General features: G+C 43.7%; 1 protein-coding gene across 7 annotated transcripts in view; it reads right to left on the reverse strand.

The window, feature by feature from the left end:
* SLC20A2 (solute carrier family 20 member 2) overlaps positions 1 to 14,216 on the reverse strand; it is a 105,067-nt gene that overhangs the window by 62,267 nt on the left and 28,584 nt on the right. The window contains exon 1 of one of the 7 annotated variants that reach the window (XM_061177221.1): positions 11,381 to 11,506. The exons of the other annotated variants lie outside the window; for them this stretch is intronic. The gene's annotated coding sequence lies outside the window, so the exon portion shown is untranslated. Of the gene's footprint in view, positions 1 to 11,380; positions 11,507 to 14,216 lie in introns of those variants that run through there. 7 annotated transcript variants of the gene reach the window in all.

The raw sequence follows: 14,216 nt of genomic DNA on the forward strand, positions 1-14,216 counted from the left end.
GCTTGGGGAAGTTGTCAGCCATGACTTCTTCGAGTGTTTTTTCTGCCCCTTTCTCCCTCTTCTACTTCTGGTATTCCCATTGTGACACTTAACAGTGGCCTATATTTTTCTGAGGTTCTGTTCATTTTTCTTCATTCTTCTCTCTTTCAGTTCTTCAGACCAGATCATCTCTGTCACTCTATCTTCAAGTTTGCTGATTCCTTCTTCTGACAACTCAAATCCACGGTGCAGCCCCCTAATGAGTTTTTCATTTTGGTTACTGTACTTTTCAACTCGAAAATATCCAATTTAAAAAAATGTTTTAATTGTGGTTAAAATAAACATAAACTTTACCATTTAACCATTTTTAAGTGTATAGTTCAGTGACATTAAGTACATTCACATTATTGTGCAAACATCCCAATCATCCATCTACAGAACTTTTCATCTCAAACGGAAACTCTATACCCATTAAACAACAATTTTCCATTCTCCCTGGCAACCACCATTTTACCTTCTGTCTCTATGAATTTGACTACTCTATCATATGAGTGACATTATACAGTATTTGTCTTTTTGTGACTGTCTTAATTTCACTTAGCATAATGTCTTCAAAGTTCACCCATGTTGTAGTATGTGTCAGAATTTCCTTCATTTTTTTAGGCTGAATAATAGTCCATTGTATGCATAGACCACATTTTGTTTATCCATTCATCTGCTGATAGACCTCTGGGTTGCTTCTACCTCTTGGCTATTGTGAATAATGCTATTAAAATGGGTGTACAAATACCTCTTCAGGTCCCTGCTTTCAATTCTTTCGGGTATACACACCCAGAAGTGGGATTGCTGGGTTGTATGGTGATTCTGGTTTTAATTTTTTGAGGAACTGCCGTACTATTTTGTACCGCAGCTGCACCATTGTACATTCCCACCGGCAGTGCACAAAGGTTCCAATTTCTCCACATGCTCACCAACACATTATTTTCTATTTTATTTTGTTTTTTAATAGTAGCCATCCTAATGGGTGTGAGGTGATATGTCTCACTGTGATTTTGATTTTCATTTCCCTAATGATTAGTGATGGTGAGCATCTTTTCATGTGCTTGCTGGCCATTTGTAAATCTTCTTTGGAGAAATGTCTATTTAAGTCCTTTGCCCATTTTTGAATCAGGTTGTTTTTTGCTGTTGTTGTAGGAGTTTTTTACACATTTATATTTTGGATAATAACCCTTTATCAGATACATGATTTACAAATGCTTTCTCCCATTCTGTAGGTTGGCTTTTCACTCTACTGATTGTGTCTTTCGATGTGCAGAAGCTTTTTAATTTTGAGGTAGTCCAATTTATCTGTCCTTACTTTTGCTGCTTTTGCTTTTGGTGTCGTATCTACATTTGGTTCTTTTTTTTTATCCTTTCTATCTCTTTAAGGATAGTCTATCTATGCGATGAGTCACTGCTCCCACACCTTCCTTTAATTCTTTAAGAATGGTTTCTTTTAGTTTTTGAACTAAGAAAATAAAATAATAGCTTCTTTGAAGTCTTTGTCTGCTAAGTTCAGTAACTGGGCCCCTCCAAAAGCAGTCTCTACTGCCCAGTTTCTCTAACATGTCCCATAATTTTCTGTTGAAAAATGGACATTTTAGATAATATATTGTAGCCACTCTGGTTACTGGTTACTCCCTCCCCACCAGAGGTTTGTTGTTGTTATTTGGTTGTTTGTTTACTTGGCTGGACTAATTCTGTGGAAGTCTACTTTCCCTACAGGGTACAGCTGTTGATGTCCCTGCTCAGATATTTCTCCCTTTTATATACTTCAGTCTGGCTTGCTAGGGATCACCCTTGGGACAGCATAAGACACTTACTTGTCAAAGGCTGGGCTTAAGTCCCCTTAGCTAGTTAGATCTTCACCCTCTACCATGACGTTTGGGGCTTAGAGACTACTTTCACAGTTCAGAGAGCAAGGGGTGGAGGGAAGGTCTGAATATAAAGGAGCTGCACAGAGTTGGAATTATTACGTATCCTGGCTGTGCTGGTCGCCATAAAAACCTGAGCATGTGTAAAACCTCATACCACTGTACACCAGAAAAAGTGAACTTTACTGTATGTAAATTTTTAAGTGACTGGATTTGCCTTTTAAGAAAAGATACCTCTACACCTGTACTGCTCTTACACAGCTGGATCCAATTTGATCACTTGGGTTCTTAAAAGTTCAGTACTTAATATTTAATAGGGGGACAGAAAACAAAATTTTTCTTATTATACTATTGCCTACGGGGGGGTCATTTCTTCTCAGAACACAATACAAACTAAAATTAAAAATCCACATCCTTCTAATGCTTAATAGTTAGTATGATAAGGTCAAGCTTTTATACCTGACCAAAGAAGTCTCTTCTGGATTAGGCGTCGTCATTTTTCAAGTAAAAATTCTGGATTTCCTTAATTGTTACTGACAAGGCCCACAGAGCCTGAAGACACTATGACTTAAAGATCAAGGAAAAATCAAACGAATGTAAACAAAAGTAGAGATGGCAAAAATCAGGCCTGACAGACGAGGTGTGAGGCTGGACGCACTGCCTGCCGGGTCCCCAGGGATCCTCACGTCTGCACAGCAGGCTGAGGCACAGAGTGACAGAACAACTCAGCGAGCCTCTCTTCCCGCTCCGGCCACCACTTTAATTTCAGGTCAAGTTGAAAGCAATCCCTCTTTTTTTTTTTTTTTAAAACCTTTATGATAGTAGATGAGCTCATTTATAACTCCCAACCACCTCGCTACGTTGAGTACATCCGTACCCTCTCATTTTTGCTTTTAATCTTCAGAGTAAAGGCAAAAACAAAACAAAAAGGGAATGAACAAACAAAAAAACAAAAAGGAAGAAACTCAGTCCAAATTTTTAAGCCAAGATTCATTCTCCTCTTGCTCTTACAAAAACCACCCTTTCCCTCGACAGCCACCAGTTTCCTGCCTTTTCTAATGTAGTCTATAGTTTCACGAAATACTTTTATCTGCTTTACCCCTTTTATTTTTTTATTTTTATAAATTTATTTATTTATTTTTGGCTGTGTTGGATCTTCGTTGCTGTGCGCGGGCTTTCTCTAGTTGTGGCGAGCGGGGGCTACTCTTCATTGAGGTACGCGGGCTTCTCATTGTGGTGGCTTCTCTTGTTGCAGAGCACGGGCTCTAGGCACGCGGGCTTCAGTAGTTGTGGCGCACAGGCTTACTTTGCTCTGCGGCATGTGGGATCTTCCCAGACTAGGGCTCGAACCTGTGTCCCCTGCATTAGCAGATGGATTTTTAACCACTGCGCCTCCAGGGAAGTCCCTGCTTTATCCCTTTTAAAAAGATGCTTTCTCTCTTCCTTCGTGCCACTCAACTGGCAAAGCCTTCTATCAATCAAACTGTGACCACCTGCTTATTCATCTTGATACACATTTGTGCTCTAACTGTGTGCGGATAGCTCTGTGTCTCACTGAAGTTGGAACCACTTGGTGGCAAGGATGTGCGGAAGTGGCCTCCACAGTCCTCACTGGGAACAGGGTTCCATCCACTGACTATCTGACTATCTGGGTTAAACGGTTCACCCACTGCTATTTTCCCCTCCCCTGCCCAGAGAAAATGAAGATAAACCCATGGGGGATGCGTCTTTACTTCCTCGGGGAGGCAAGAGTGTGGAGAAGGATTACGAGATGATTCCTACTGTATAAGTGCAGGAGAAAGAGACAAAGATGATGAAGAAAGGAAAGAGAGGATGAGGAGAAGAACGCTCCTTGTAAGGATGAAAACAGTAGGAAGGAAACTTGAAAAACCAGCTTTCTCAGTTCTCAGGATTCCAGGAAACACTCCTGATGAGTAACAAAGGTTCTAAACCACAGACTAGGTCAAAACATGGTTGTACAGGATCCTAGATTCCTTCTGGTTTCTCAAGGCTCTTTGGCTTTAAATTAAGCTTAAGGTATCAGTCCTGTTGACAGTGGATTCAACTGAATCTCAGTCCAGACCTCCGTCTTCAAGTGAACCTGGGGATGGATCCACTCATTTGGGCCGAAGCTTAGGAATAGACGAAATGAGAGACGCTTTACATAACCATCAAAAGGACTTACCCTCTCGACTCACCATACAAAGCGGGTAGAAAGGGAGGTCTCCTGCTTCTGCTCAAGACTTTCTTAAATCAACGGCCACCCGTACCAAAGCAGCTCCCCAAAACAGCCTTCTGATTAAGGCCACAAGGACATCCTGGCAGCGTGTGGCAGAAGTAACTGAGACAGCCGGTGCTCTCCTACAGGGCCATCACTCACCTCCGTAAACGCTGCTGAGATACACGCAGATACCACACAGCTAAGTACTGTGGAAATACTACCCGAGGCCCCCAGCACATGGTTCCACCACCCACTACTCTGGATCTACGATCCAGAAGGATGGCCCCTGACAAAACTTAAGTGGGTAATCGTAACACTAGGCATACCATTTTAATGACTTTTTAAAATATGTTGGATTCCCCAGCTCCCTGCCTTCGCTCTCCACGTAACACTGAACCTGAGACCCTGGCCAATTTGACATTCATGTGGGAGTTCACGGAACCTCCAGAGCACCCAGTAGTGACGGCAGACCCCTGTTGAATGCCCTTCACACTGCAGAATTAACAGGATCAACCTTCACTGTTAACTGCTACACATCAGCCTACGTGGGCCTCTTCCCAAGAAACAAGATCAGGGCTTCCCTGGTGGCGCAGTGGTTAAGAATCCTCCTGCCAATGCAGGGGACACGGGTTGGATCCCTGGTCTGGGAAGATCCCACATGCCGTGGAGCAACTAAGCCTGTGCGCCACAACTACTGAGCCTGCGCTCTAGAGCCCGCGAGCCACAAGTACTGAGCTCACGTGCCACAACTACTGAAGCCCGTGTGCCTAGAGCCCGTGTTCCGCAACGAGAAGCCACCGCAGTGAGAAGCCCGTGCACCGCAACGAAGACCCAATGCAGCCATAAATAAATAAATAAATAAATTTATTAAAAAGAAATTAATTACAATAGTTCTTTTTTGAAAAGAAAGTATTTCATTATTACATAAGTAATATATGCTCGTTGAAGAAAAAAAGTCTAAAATACAGGTAACTAAAAAGCCAGGGGAAAAACATCATGCATGAGCTCATTTCCTACACATAACTATTGTTTATATTTGGTGCACTGCATTCTTTTTTTATGTACATATAAATGCCTTCCTTTTAAAACAGGAATTAAAGCCACTGGCCCATTTAAAAATGCCTTCCATTCAAAAAATGAGGTGATACACGTTTTCTGTAACCTGCTAGTTTTACTCCATGTACATCCAACATCTTCATTTCAAATGGCTGCAGTGTGTTGCATTATATGGCAACACCGTAAATTATTTAACCTGTACCTTACTTGGTTGTCTCTGGGGATCTTTTATTGAATTATTAGGTAATTCTTGTGTAGTCTAATAACCAACTAAGGAGTTTTTTTTCCTCTCCTTTCGAAGAAGTTAAATTTTTTGACTCAACAACTACCATGAGACAAAGTTAATCCCAAACCACTTAACCACTCTCATTCTTAAAAAAATTTTTTTAATTAATTAATTTATTTTTGGCTGCGTTGGGTCTTTGTTGCTGCACACGGGCTTTCTCTAGTTGTGGCGAGCGAGGGCTACTCTTCGTTGTGGTGCACGGGCTTCTCATTGTGGTGGCTTCTCTTGTTGCGGAGCACGGGCTCTAGGCGCGTGGGCTTCAGTAGTTGTGGCACGTGGGTTCAGTAGTTGTGGCATGCGGGCTCAGTAGTTGTGGCTCGCGGGCTTAGTTGCTCCGCGCGCGGCATGTGGGATCTTCCTGGACCAGGGTTCAAACCCATGTCCCGTGCACTGGCAGGCAGACTCTTAAACCACTGCGCCACCAGGGAAGTCCCATCACTCTCATTTTTAATGACACATCTGTGGACTAGATATGACTGATTTTAGAAACAAAATTACTTTTGCTAGGGCAAAATACCCAAGAAGACTATTTTGTCATTTCTCTTTGTACAGAAATGAAAATAGCCTTTTGCCTGCTACCATGAAGAACCAAATCAAGCAGCCATTTGGATTTCCTCTACTGGATATATAGTTATTGAGAGTTCAGGGGTTTTAAAGACAGTATTTTCTATTCAGAGACTGATCCAGGGCGTTAGAAGTCAGTTGTCTCTGCTCTCTGAATCACTAAGACAAACCTGTCTTCTCTGTGTGCAACCACCACAGGGACCAGGTCTCACATACTCTGTGCGTGGACACAGATGTAGAACGTGACAGTACACGCGGCCTCATGTCTCAGAAGTCAGTTTTTTCCAACATAACGAGGTCTGAAGACTCAGTGACAGCCTTGGAATACTCACCTGCCACCTTCACCCTCTGTCTCCCATGACAAGGCAAACGAGTCTATGCCAGACTGCCCTCACTTGAAGGAATGTTGAATACTCTGCAAATGTGTGATAAAGAACAGCTATAAAAGCTAAGGATGCCACTATCCCAGTTCTCAGCGCTGAGCTCTGAGGGCCTCAGAGCCAGGCCAAGGCAGGACGTGGCCTCTCTGGGGACAACAGTGCGATCCTGGTGTGACACTTTCTAGGCAGCACTGGCAAAACATGTCCTCAGAGAACCCTTTCTTCACTCTGATCACAGGAAGCTCTGATTGTCCTAAACGCTATACAAAGTGTAACACACACACTCTCCGTAGTTTGTTTTCAACCCCAGACAACTCCTTCAAGCAAAAGTACGAAGGAAAAATACACAAAAGGGCAAAGACAACTAAATTAAGATGCATTTTTATTATGTGCAAAATGGGGGGCTGCGGGGGGAGGAGAGGGACTCAGGAGTAAGTACCTGGACTGGGGAGGGTCAGAACTGCCAGCTGCCCGATTCGAGATCATTAATTACACGGGCAAGGGCGGAGCACCTGTGGCCGTGGATGGTGCAACGGAATAATTCACTAGGTATTTGTGTTAAGTGCCTACTAGGTGTCCCGTTGGTTGTTTCCTGCGGATACAAAACAACAGGATGAACAGGTCCCTATCCTCCGGCTCTAAGGGAGACCCACTACCACAATATATTTAGGTCCCCCTGTCCCCAGCTTCCAGGTGGCAGGTGGAACTCCCCGTGCAGGCACGAGGGATGGCATCCTGCAGGCGGAAGGGACAGAGTTGGGAAGATGGGGTGGCATCACACTGCCCCTGTCCCCACGCTTCTTCTGAAATGGGGAAGAGCCCCCCTGAAATGGGGACTGTCACAGCAGTCTGCAGCACAGAGGGGTCACGGGCCAACATCAAGGGGCTCCCTATTTTCACAGCTGCCCAAACCTGCCCTCAGGTGGCTGCTGAGAAGTCACACGGGGAGCAGACAGTCTATTTAATGACACTGTGATAGAGCAAAAGCAGGAAATATAACACAGTATGACTTCTATCACAATATCTCATCTGCTCCTCATCTGAAATGGGCACTGTCTTAACTACTGAGTTCAGAAAAGTAACTGCAAAATTCTCCTGGGTAATTATTAGTCTTCTCTCAGTGACAGAGGAAATCCAGAGCAAAGTTAGGGCTAGAGGGGGCTGTGACAGGTCATTTAACTCCTGACTTCAGACAGAATATTGAAGACACTGCAAACAAATATAAACCCATTTTTAGATGACTTCAGGAAAAACGTTTATATTTTCCAGTACCCAAATTCCCCATTATGTAATACTCTTCTTTGTACCTCATCTAGTGGTCCTCCAGCTTCATCCGAGTCACTTGCGGGGTGAGCTAAAACACAGATTGCTGGGTCCCACCTGCACAGTTTCTGAATCAACAGGTCTTGGGTGGGGCCTGAGAATGTGCATTTCTCACAAGCTCCCAGGTGGTACTGATGCTGAGGGTACTAGGACCACACATTGAGGACCACGGTTCTAACCTAACCCTTACTGGACCGAACCCTTACATCCTCAATAGAACTGGATACTAGTTGGCCATCATCCCCTGGTCCAGAGGCACACAGATACTGGAATAACAATTCAAGAGTCCCCTGGTCATTTTTTTCCCTTCAGCCTAAATAATAGACGTTCCCTAACCTCTTATTATAGGCATCATTTTTCAACCCTTTAATCATTTTTGAGGTTCTCTGTTGGGATCTCTCCAAGTCCCTTTTAGTTGTGGAGCCGTGAACTAGACCCGGAACCTTAGTCAGGGATGGGATGAGGTTGACTATAAAGGGAAAATGACTCACAGATTCATACCACATCCTCCTTTTATTAATCTCCAATACCCGAGCTTGCCTTGTTAGCTGCCTCTGATTCCTGTCCTTCTGACACCGTTCTGGGCTGCAGTAATGCTGAGCTGACCTTCAAAACGCCTTTCTTCAGAGAAGCTTAGAGCACTTCTCTAACTGATACAACTGTCGACTCGACATCCCCAACCAGATTGGGGATGAAGTAACTTGTTCAATCGTGTATCAGTTTAAGAGGGAGAGAAAATCGGGAACCCAAATTCAGGTTTCTATCCAGACATCACTCTGTGGAGAAAGATGCTCCTTACTCTTATGCAGTATCAAGTTTCCTCCTTTATAGACTAATTAACAGTCCCTTTCCAGGTGCAGGTGAAACTCCTGATCTCCTTCCCTGCGTGGGGAATCGTCCCAGAGACCTGGGGCTGTGGATCGGGCCCTGGGGGCCATCCCCCTCTTACCTCCATCACTTCCCCAGCTGCTGGAAGAGACAGGGAAGCAGGGCCCCGTGGCACTGCCGGCTGCCTGAATCCTACAAGGCGGAAGCCCAGATGGACTGAAAGCAGCCCACGGGTGACCCCCGACCCTCCCCATTTGTCTTCCTTTCCTTCCTTCTATTCCTTGCTCTGCAGGTTTACTCAGTGTGCAAGTCGCGGCCCAGGCTCTGTCCCGCCTAATTTGAGCATGTGGGCTCTTTGAGAGTAGGAACTATGCTTTCTTTGTGCATTGTATGGCTCTGGGGGTGCTTAATACATGCTAAATAGTAACAGCCATCCCAGCGTTTCCAGAAGTAATCGGCATTCCTGCCGAGGACCAGATCCTATTACCATACACTTGTGCCCAAGACAGGCAGCGCTGAAGACACCCCTCTGCTCACTGCTCCTTTCATCCGGAACTCAATGTATCAAATCCTATTCCTGCAAGAGTTCCTTCTGAAAGAGAACATTCTAGAAGTGTGATCACAGAGCACATGCATTAGGCTCCCAACCAAAAGGCAACCTGTTAGATAATGTAAGTCTAGCCACACAGTTACCTACTAAAAACCGCATGTGGATGAAGGGGAGCCAGAGAAAAGGTTCCTCTCCACTTCCCTGAAAACCCCGTAAAGCTTCAGAGCAGAAAGCTCTTCTCTAGGAATGAAGTCACAGTAAAAGAAATCTACTGCGATCAGGAGTTACTCTGTCAGAGCCTCTGGGGCTATAACTATTTTAAGAGGGAGAGGACTAGGACAGGAGGGCAGGCTGCCAGGGAGAGCAGCTTAAACAGCGCTGGAGGACACACCTGCACCAAGTTAAGTGCAGGAGGGCTACGGGAGGCTCAGGCGTGCCCGGCACACGGCCGAAACCACGGGTCCCGGGCTCCTTCCACAGGCCACAAAGCTGCCCATGTTTCTCAGCATCTGGACCCCCTGTTGGTGACTCTAGGTTGAGCTCATTGTGATTGGTCACGGCCAAGGTCACAAGTAGTCAACAGAGCCTCTTCTCAGTAGGGCACCGAGACCACTGTCCCTTTACCAGGCACCCAGGGTGAACAGCAGGAGGAGAATCGCGGCTCCAGCAAACAGGAGAAATTCCCACCCTGACACTGACATCACCTCCTGGCCTAGGTCACTCTCTCAAAGCGCATAAATCACAAAAACAAACACTCGGAAAGTGTCTACAAGCATTTTAGTAACTCCTCCTAAAAGAACATATGCTTCCTTGTAGTAAAAACACCTTTGCAAACTTCTTTCTGTTAAATTAAAAACATGGATAAATCTTAAACAGCTTTTCTTTTTTGCAGGACTAAACGACAATTGAGCGGATGAATAATAGCTTGAAAAGGATCTAATACCCAACCACAGTATACCTCTAAAAACACTCCACTGAGACTCTGATGGTGCCTTATTAACAGTCAAAAGTAAGAACAGTTACTCTCTTTGGATAAAAGTATATATTCTGAAGAATATCCTGGAACAAAGTCCCTTTAACTGCTGAAGATGACATTACAGACTTTTCTGTTATAATTACAATGAATCCGGATGGCAAATGTCTCTTCTACTCAATAAAAAGACTTAAGTTGGAAAAAAAAAAAAAAAGTTTATTTCTAAAAATAGCCCAAGAACTCAGTTCTATTTTCCCCATCTTACATTCTTTTCCTACTAAATGTACCACTGAAACATTTCCTTTCATTGTTGGCACCTTGGGTTGTTCGGATTTAAAATCAGACAATACATACTAACAAAGAAGTCTTTAAATGCAGCTTTCCAAATGGAAAATGGCATCTGAGGGCAAGCCTTCCTCCGGGCCCACAGATGATGGAGCCCTAACGCCTGGGAGCAGCTACTACCCCCTGTTAGAACTGTTTCATTAAAATCAACATTCCCAGGGGGGAGATAATCTACGTATTAATTGATAAAGAAATTCCTGCCAGGTTCTGTGTTATAAGCAAGTTGTTTGGCATGAAGTCAGAGTCTTCTGAATTAAAACACACTTCAAACTAAGCAAGGTGATTCAGACTTAATTGAAAATATTCTACATTAAAATCTTTAGTTTTCTTCAGTCCAAATTTAAGTTGGCGACTTGTTACATTAAGAGCAGTTAAGATTAGGGAATTCTTCCAGAAGATAATTTCAATTACTTTCCAAAAGCTTCCTCCTAAATTCATTTTATTTTTTAAGGGCTTCTCTTTAGGAGTATATGGATTTAAGCACCAAATCCTCCTTTAACAAAAACTGTCCATCTACACATTTTACAAAATTACATTTGACACTCCCATTATTTCTGCACATAAACTTGTAGCTCACAGTAAGTGTAACAGGAATCCACTTTCAACATTTTTTTTCCCCCTCTAAGAGTTAGGTTACCATTGAAATAAAGCTCAATGACACACCATTCCATTAATCAAATATTTGAGCAGATAAAGTATGTAACAATCCACAGATTGCTTTTGCAAAGATAAAAATAGTAAGAATCACATACTTTCTCTTGGGAAAATGGAGTAAGGCAGGTTTCTTGCATTAGGATACATTTAAGGAAAGCCCTTTCGCCACCATTCTTAGAAACCTCTAAAGTGCCCATCCCAGAGCTCCCAGTTTTCCCAAGAGATAAAAAATTACTATGATAGCAACATTAGGAAGATTTAAGGAGAAAAGAACAAAGAGAAATCTGAAAGATTCACCCAGTACTCACAAGTACTCTCAAAGGAAATCGGGGCTGCAATTCTTCAAAGACTGCTCTCTGGGGATCACCAACAACCTGAGTCTAAAATAGACGCCTCTCACATGGGGCGGAGAAGTCACATTTCAGCTTGCTAACTTCTACTTGGGTAAACAGGTTTACAACTCATAGAACAAACCCTGGCTAAAATTAACTGCACCGGCGCAGCGGGCAGGAACTCGCTGATCTGCATCATGTGTGCGGGGATTTATTCACTGGGACAACATTGGTGTCCTCTTAATGGGAGATCTGGCCAAGGGGCGTGCCCTGGGAAACAATACGGAGCATCATGATTATGCTAATTATTGAATTCAGTCCCATGGTGCTATCTCCTTTTACGCTGTTTTCCTGTTTTCGCAAGTACTGACAGAGGGAGAGAGAGTAAGCTCTTTTTCACAGCAGGCGTTCACTTGATTTTTAAGCACTTTCAAATCAGACAAAACTTTGGCAACAAGGTGGCAGTGCTGTATGCTCTCCACAAGGAAAAACCAAGTCAAGGGATATTCTGTGAGATTATTTACACAGCATGATTAGACGTGGTACTACGTGAAATTAAACAGGCATCAAAGACACATACCAGTAAGTCTACCAACAAAGAGCGGTAAATGAAAGCTCTTTTCTTGATATATAATGAACGAATTTCGTTTGCTTTCTGGCTTTGTCTTCTGCACCTCCCAAGGAGTCGCTATGAGGATACAGGTTCACTAATAAATTACAACTGAGAACAAATATCTCAAATATTTGCAAAAGGCATCGTCCTTAGCAAGAAGCATGTTGAAGTGTATTTAACTGCCTTGCCTGGCTGTCTGGAACTGGTAAGTTGTCCTTTATAGGTGACAGACCATCTATCAATCGTGTTGAAGCTCAAGTTGACAGTTAAAGACCCCAAGTACATAGCTGATATTCAAAAGAAAATTAGAAGTAACATGGAACTTTCTTTGAAAAATACAAATTGCCTTAATAAGTACAACTTGGATGAAAGACACAGAACTGCTTATCTACTCAAGATGGTTCAGACTAGTTTGTGTAGATATTTAAGTTCTTATGACATATTTTGCTCTTACTGGACACTTTATGAGAGCTATCCAGACACACTACGAACATCAATCAAATCTCCAAACATCTCTGGGAGATGTCATTTTCCCATTTTGTTTTTTAAACAGAAGGGTAAACAGGGAAATTCAATGCCTTGTCCAACGCTTCTCACTGAATCAACACGGGATTATTCCACCCCTGCTCCTAACCTCTCTATGACATGTCTTCCATGTTAACTATTCAGCTATAATCCTACACATCTTTTCTGAGCTGTTTGTTTTCCCAATTTTAAAATGTCGTATGCCAGTTTAGATTTCAAGAGATTTATTCTGCTCAGCTCCCAAATCCCAGGTCTGAGCTCTGAGGCTCACACCCCAACTCCCTGGTACAGGCAGGTGACATGGACCCATAAGACCTGGCTGTGTCCTTATGAAGCACTGGCCACCTGTGGCACGCCACCCAAAGTGGCGAACGGGTTGGTTTTCACTGGCCTGAGCTGGCAGCCACCAGCACAATCCCCCTCCCGGTTGTTTACAAAAACTGCTGGCTGCCAGTCTGGGCGTCCACCCCCAGGCCCAGCCTTAGGCGGCCATAGCCAGCACGAGCTCACCCCTGTGAGATGGTAGCTGCCCTGCACTCACCATCCCAACCCCAGTCGCTGGAGTGGGCCCCCCACTCTGCGCCCAAAGGAAAGAACTTATCGCAGATGGCTGACCTCTGACTAACATGGTCAGTTCTCAGTGATCCACAGCGAACTGACTCTGGAATTCTTCATGCCAAAGGAGGACATCAAGAGGCTATTTTTGACACAATTATCCTTATCCTATTATGTCATAGTTCAGTCAAAGAGTTTCTAAGCCAAAACATTATTTCTAGCCTAAACTGAATAAAAGAAAAAAGCCAATACACCATAAATACTTATGCATAGGATCTGGCATCGGAGAGGGCCAAGATGATGGACCCACATCCCTTACACTGAAGGCAGGGGACGCCGAGCAGTTTTCCAGTTCCTCACGTGTCAAATATGCTGAGTATGACCCCACTGTTGCTTTCAACAGAGGCCACACCTGTTCCAAAATGCAAGAACGAAAACATTCCAAAGAAAATAGTGTATCCTCCAATGTACGAGTCACCCTGCTGTTTCCTTTTCATTAGTGAAAAGAATGTGAGAGTCAACTGTACTCTTGTTCCAGGCATACCTGTGACAGTAGAGAAAAATCTCTGTGCCTCACTTTAAAGCAAGGTAAAGCCTCCCGTTCGCTGTCATGAACTGTGGGTGGCAGGGATGAGGCAGAGGCAGAGCTATGCGCGTGGGGGCCGGTGCCTAGGGGCTCTTCAGTCCGACAGACCCATGAAATCCAGACAAAGACAACTGTTCTGACGAACTCATGTTACTGGACTGGCCTGGATAACGACCCTCCGGAGCAGCTACCTCTATAACTTAAAATTTTCTAGTCACATTAAAAAAGTAAAAATAAACAGGTGAAATTAATTTTAATAATATTTTTACTTAACTCAATATATCCAAGATGCTGTCATTTCAACATGTAATGAATATAAAGATCGCCAGTGAGAGGGTGGGAGAAATGGAAAGCTGAGGAACTCAGACAGACAGGAAGAAAATGACTCAGAAAAGAGAAAGGACTAAAAGGAGGACAAACAGACCAAAAGGAGGAGAGATGAAAAGAACAAAAGCGTTTCTCCCTGGGCATGGAATCGAGTTATAGAATCATGTAACAAATACTGTTCCCGGAATACTGGAATGTTGCCGTTC

Source organism: Eubalaena glacialis, chromosome 20 (genome assembly GCF_028564815.1).
Source record: "Eubalaena glacialis isolate mEubGla1 chromosome 20, mEubGla1.1.hap2.+ XY, whole genome shotgun sequence".
NCBI classification, from domain to species: domain Eukaryota; kingdom Metazoa; phylum Chordata; class Mammalia; order Artiodactyla; family Balaenidae; genus Eubalaena; species Eubalaena glacialis.